Below are 6175 nucleotides of genomic sequence, written 5' to 3'. Positions count from 1 at the left end.
AAAAAAAAAAAAAAAAAAAAAAAAAAAAGATTGGATGCAGCCAAGCTGAATCCAGCATGATCCCCTGGAAGAGACCATTGGATAGGAGGCACCGGGAAGTCCCTTTTACATAAGGAAATACAGGCCGGGTGCCGTGGTTCACACCAGCCTCCTTTGGCTCACACCACGATGGCCAGGCTGGTCTCGAACTCCTGACCTCAGGTGATCCACCCTCCTCAGCCTCCCAAAGTGTTGGGATTATAGGCGTGAGCCACCACCACTGTGCCCGGCCTAACTCATGTATTTTCTTTCTTTCTTTCTTTTTTTTTTTTCTGAGATGGAGTCTCACTCTGTCGCCTAGGCTAGAGTGCAGTGGAGCCATCTCGACTCACTGCAAGCTCTGCCTCCCAGGTTCACGCTATTCTCCTGCCTCACCTCCCGAGTAGCCAGGACTACAGGCGTCCACCACCACGCCTGGCTAATTTTTTTTGTATTTTTAGTACAGACGGGGTTTCACTGTGTTAGCCAGGACGGTGTCGAACTCCTGACCTTGTCATCCTCCCGCCTCAGCCTCCCAAAATGCAGGGATTACAGGTATAAGCCATCGTACCTGGCCAACTACTGTATTTTCTAGATAACTAATCCAGGCATTTGAGAGCAAGCACTCAGTGCTCCCAGAGCTGCTTCAAGCCATTCAGGAGAGATCTGTCTCCATAACACAGATACCTCCTACTAGGCCCCCCACCTCCCAACACCACACCACCACTTTGGAGATCAAATTTTAGCATGAGTTTCAATGGGGCAAACCTTATCCAAACCATCGCAGGCTGGGTGTGGTAGCTCATGCCTATAATCCCCACACTTTGGAAGGCCAAGGCGGGAGGATTGCTTGAGCCCAGGAGTTCAGGACCAAATTGGGCAATGTAGTGAGACCCGTCTCTACAAGAAATAAAAATTAGCTGGGCATGGCGCTGAACACCTGTAGTCTCAGCTATTCAGGAGGTCGAGACAGGAGGATTGCTTGAGCCCGGGAGTTTGAGGCGGTAGTAAGCTGTGATCATATCACTGCACTGCAGCCTGGATGACATAGTGAGACCCCATCTTTAAAAAAAAAAAAAAAAAATCAAGACAACATAGCAACCCTGTTACCTCCCTGCCCTCATGTTCTCACTATCCCCCCTTCACTCACTGTTCCAACCCCACAGCCCTCCTCACTGTTCCTCAAACATGCCAATTGCATGCCCAGTTCAGGGCTTTTCTTTTCTTTTCTTTTTTTTGTGTGTATGTTTAGACGGAGTCTCACTCTTTTGCCCAGGCTGGAGTGCAATGGCGCAATCTCAGCTCACTGCAACCCCTGCCTTCTGGATTCACATGATTCTCCTGCCTCAGCCTCCTAAGTAGCTGGGATCACAGGCATGGGGCACCATGCCCAGCTAATTTTTGTATTTTTAGTAGAGACAGGGTTTGCATGCACCACCATACCTGGCTAATTTTTGTATTATTAGTAGAGATGGGGTTTCACCATGTTGGTCAGGCTGGCCTCAAACTCCTGACCTCGTGATCTGCCTGCCTTGGCCTCCCGAAGTGCTGCGATTACAGGCGTGAACCACTGTGCCTGGCCAGGGCTTTTCTTTGTTTTTTTTGAGATGGAGTCTCAGTTTTTCACCCAGGCTGGAGTGCAGTGGTGTGATCTGGGCTCACTGCAACCTCCGCCTCCTGCGTTCAAGTGATTCTCCCGCCTCAGCTTCCCGAGTAGCTGGGATCACAGGTGTGCACCACCACGCCCACCTGTGTGTTGTATTTGTAGTAGAGATGGGGTTTTGCCATATTGGCCAGGCTGGTCTCGAACTCCTGACCTCATGTGATCCATCAACCTCGACCTCCCAAAGTGCTGGGATTACAGACTTGAGCCCCCATGCCCAGCCCCAGCTCAGGGCCTTTCTACCGGCTGTTCTCTCTAGTTGGAACGTTCTTGTCCCAAATCATTGCATGAATGCTCCCTCCTGTCGTTCAGGTCTCAAGTTCAGCTTCACTTGCTCAGAGACACCCTCACTGATCTTGTCTGTAGAACTTGTCTTGCTTTGTCTCCATGTCACTATTAAAAATTATATGAGGCTGGGCACAGTGGCTCATGCCTATAATCCCAGCTCTTTGGGAGGTCAAGGCAGGAGGATTACTTGAGCCCAGGAATTTGAGACCAGCTGGGATAACATAGCAAGACCCTGTCTCTCAAAAATAAAAATAAAAAAATTAGCAGGGCATGGTGGCAAGCACCTGTGGTCCTAGCTACTCAGGAGGCTGAGATGGGAGGATCACTTGAGCCCAGGAGGGCAAGGGTGCAGTGAGCTCTGATTGCACCACTGCACTTCAGCCTGGGCAACACAGGAAGACTGTCAAAAAAAAAAAAAAAGGAAAATAAAGGAAAAAAATTATATTAGACATTTACTCATTTCCCTTCTCACTGTGCGTTTCCTCTTCTGGACTGTCCACTTCTGGAGGTGATAGGCAGAGCCCCAGCTAGCCTATATAGCATCTGTGAGTGAGTTAGAAAGACATCTCTTCGGCCGGGTGCAGTGGCTCACGCCTGTAATCCCAGCAATTTGGGAGGCCAAGGCGAGCAGATCACGAAGTCAGGAGTTCGAGACCAGCCTGGCCAACATAGTGAAACTCTGTCTCTACTAAAAACACAAAAAAATTAGCCAGGCATGGTGGCGTGTACCTATAGTCCCAGCTACCCGGGACGCTGAGGCAGGAGAATTGTTGGAACCTGGGAGGTGAAGGGTGCAGTGAGCGAAGACTGCACCACTGCACTTCAGTCTTGGCAACAGAATGAGACTCTGTCTCAAAAAAAGAAAAAAGGAAAGAAAGACATCTCTTCCTCCTGGCAGGCACCACACCAAGAAATGTAGCTTGGCAGGCAGCGTGTAGGCTGAATTTCAGTCCTACTTGTCATCTTGGTCTAGTAATTTTGCACAGTGCACAACCTGTGTAACTGAACATGGTGGCCCTAGTCAAGGATCTTGCTTTTTTTATTGAAGACAATATCTAAAATGGTGCGTCAAATATAGTAAGTACTTAAAAAAAAAAAAAAAAAGCTGGGCGCGGTGGCTCAAGCCTGTAATCCCAGCACTTTGGGAGGCCGAGATGGGCGGATCACGAGGTCAGGAGATCGAGACCATTCTGGCTAACACGGTGAAACCTCGTCTCTACTAAAAAATACAAAACTAGCTGGGCGAGGTGGTGGGCGCCTGTAGTCCCAGCTACTCAGGAGGCTGAGGCAGGAGAATGGCGTAAATCCGGGAGGCGGAGCTTGCAGTGAGCTGAGATTGCACCACTGCACTCCTGCTTGGGTGACAAAGCAAGATTCTGTCTCCAAAAAAGAAAGAGAGAGAGAGAGAGAGGGAGGGAGGGAGGGAGGAAGGAAGAAAGAAAGAAAGGAAAGAAAGAAAGAAAGAAAAAGAAAGAAAGAAAGAAAAAAAAAATGTATGTCCATCAAGACAAGTTTTGCTGTAGAAAACAATCCCAAAAGGCTTAGTGGCTGAATTCAGCAAAGGTTTGCTTTTCCTTCCTGCTACACTTCCACTGTGGCTCAGCAGGGGGCGCCATTCACTGTAGTCATTCAGGGCCTGGCCTCAGAGTCGCCACCATATCAAATGTGGCTCATCACCCTGCCTGGGAAAGATCGATCTCTGGAGGTTCCAGCACTTAAATGCCTCAGCCCAGAAATGTCATGTGCCACTTCCTCTCACAACCCATTTGCCAGAAATAATCATTTAGCTGCCCAGTCACAAGGAGGTAAGGAAGTGCCATCTACCTGTTTGGTCCAAAGCGGGAGAGTCAGAAATTGTTGGCACACAGTGTTAGTGACTGTGGCTGATAGGAAACCCAGAAGCGTAGTCGCTTTGAGGCTCCATTTTTCTCATCTGTTCAATGAACGTAATGACTGCATAATGTGATCCCTATGTTACAGTGTGGTGTGAGGGTTAAGGAAGGTCACAGGCTGGGCACAGTGGCCCATACCAGTCATACCAGAGCTTTGGGAGGCCAAAAGCTCCTTGAAGCCAGGAGTTCCAGACCAGTCTGGGCAACATAGAAAGATCTCCTCCTTGTCGGGCGCGGTGGCTCACGCCTGTAATCCCAGCACTTTGGGAGGCTGAGGCGGGTGAATCACGAAGTCAGGAGATCAAGACCATCCTGGCTAACGTGGTGAAACCCGTGTCTACCAAAAATACAAAAAATTAGCCAGGCGTGGTGGCAGGTGCCTGTTGTCCCAGCTACTCTGGAGGCTGAGACAGGAGAATGGCGTGAACCCTGGAGGTGGAGTTTGCAGTGAGCTGAGATCGCACCACTGCACTCCAGCCTGGGTGACAGAGTGAGACTCTATCTCAAAGAAAAAAAAAAAAAACACTCCTTANAGACAGAGTCTATCTCTGTCACCCAGACTGGAGTGAGTACATTGGCATGATCTCTGCTCACTGCCAACCTTCGTCTCCTGGGTTCAAGTGATTCTTCTGCCTCAGCCTCCGCAGTAACTGGGACTACAGGCATGTGCCACCACACCCGGCTAAGTTTTGTACTTTTAGTAGAGATGTGGTTTCACCATGTTGGCCATGCTGGTCTCGAACTCCTGACCTCAGGTGTTCTGCTCACCTCAGCCTCCCAAAGTGCTGGGATTACAGATGTGAGCCATCGCCCCAGGCCTACAATAAAATTAAAAAATAATAATAATTGGGTATGGTGGTACACGCCTGTAGTTCTAGTCACTTGGGAAGCTGAGAACGGAGGATGGCTTGAGCCCAGGAGGTCAAGGCTGCAGTGAGCCATTATCATGATCACCCCACTGCACTCCTACCTGGGGGACAGAGCAAGAAGAGACCCTGACTCTTTTTTTTTTTTTTTTTTTAAAGACTGAGTCTTGCTTTGTTGCCCAGGCTGGAGTACAGTGGTGCAATCTCAGCTCACTGCAATCTCCGCCTCCCGGGTTCAAGTAATTCTCTCGTCTCAGCCTCTCGAGTAGCTGGGATTACAGATGCCCACCACCACAGCCAGCTAATTTTTGTATTTTTAGTAGAGACGGGGTCTCACCATGTTGGCCAGGCTGATCTCCAACTCGTGACCTCAGGTGGTCTGCCCACCTTGGCCTCCCAAAGTGCTGGGATTACAGGCAGGCACAATGGCTCATTCCTGTACTCCCAGCACTTTTGAGAGGCTGAGGCAGGAGGATTGCTTGAGCCTAGGAGTTTGAGATCACTTTGGGCAACATATTGAGACCTCCCCCCCATCTCTGCAAAAGTTTTTTTTTTTTTGAGATGGAGTCTTACTCTGTCACCCAGGCAATAGCGTGGTATCAGCTCACTGCAACCTCCGCCTCCCAGGTTTAAGTGATTCTCCTGCCTCAGCCTCCTGAGTAGCTAAGACTATAGGCACATGCTACCACACCTGGCTAATTTTTGTCTTTTTTTTTAGTAGAGACAGGGTTTCACTGTGTTGGCCAGGCTGGTCTTGAACTCCTGACCTCGTGATCCACCCACCTCGGCCTCCCAAAGTGTTGGGATTAGACCACCACGTCTGGTCTGCAAAAAGTTTTAAAACATTAGCTGAGGCAGGGCACAGTGGCTTAAGGCTGTAATCCCAGCACTTTGGGAGGCAGAGAAGGGCGGATCACGAGGTCAGAAGATCGAGACGATCCTGGCTAACACGGTGAAACCCCGTCTCTACTAAAAAAATACAAAAAACTAGCCGGGTGAGGTGGCGGGCGCCTGTAGTCCCAGCTACTCGGGAGGCTGAGGCAGGAGAATGGCGTGAACCCGGGAGGCGGAGCTTGCAGTGAGCTGAGATCCAGCCACTGCACTCCAGCTTGGGCGACAGAGCGAGACTCCGTCTCAAAAAAAAAAAATTAGCTGAGCATTAGCCAGGTGCAGTGACTCATGCTTGTAATCCCAGCACTTTGGGAGGCTGAGGTGGGTGGATCACTTGAGTCTGGAGTTCAAGACCAGCCTGGCCAACTTGGTGAAACCCCATCTTTACCAAAAGTGTAGAAATTAGCCTGGTGTGGTGGTGCACACCTGTAATCCCAGCTACTTGGGAGGCTGAAACAAGAGAATTGCTTGAACCCGGGAGACAGAGGTTGCAGTAAGCTGAGATTGCACCACTGCACTCCAGCCTGGGCAACAGAGCAAGACTCAGTCAAAAAAAA

The 6175-nt window shown here is 49.7% G+C and overlaps 1 protein-coding gene across 1 annotated transcript in view; it reads left to right on the top strand.

The window, feature by feature from the left end:
* Positions 1–6175, top strand: part of GIPC1 (GIPC PDZ domain containing family member 1) — a 21141-nt gene that overhangs the window by 7266 nt on the left and 7700 nt on the right.

Source organism: Rhinopithecus bieti, unplaced genomic scaffold, assembly GCF_001698545.2.
Source record: "Rhinopithecus bieti isolate Rb0 unplaced genomic scaffold, ASM169854v2 scaffold_33432, whole genome shotgun sequence".
Lineage (NCBI taxonomy): Eukaryota > Metazoa > Chordata > Mammalia > Primates > Cercopithecidae > Rhinopithecus > Rhinopithecus bieti.
This window is presented reverse-complemented; position numbering and strand designations above follow the sequence as displayed.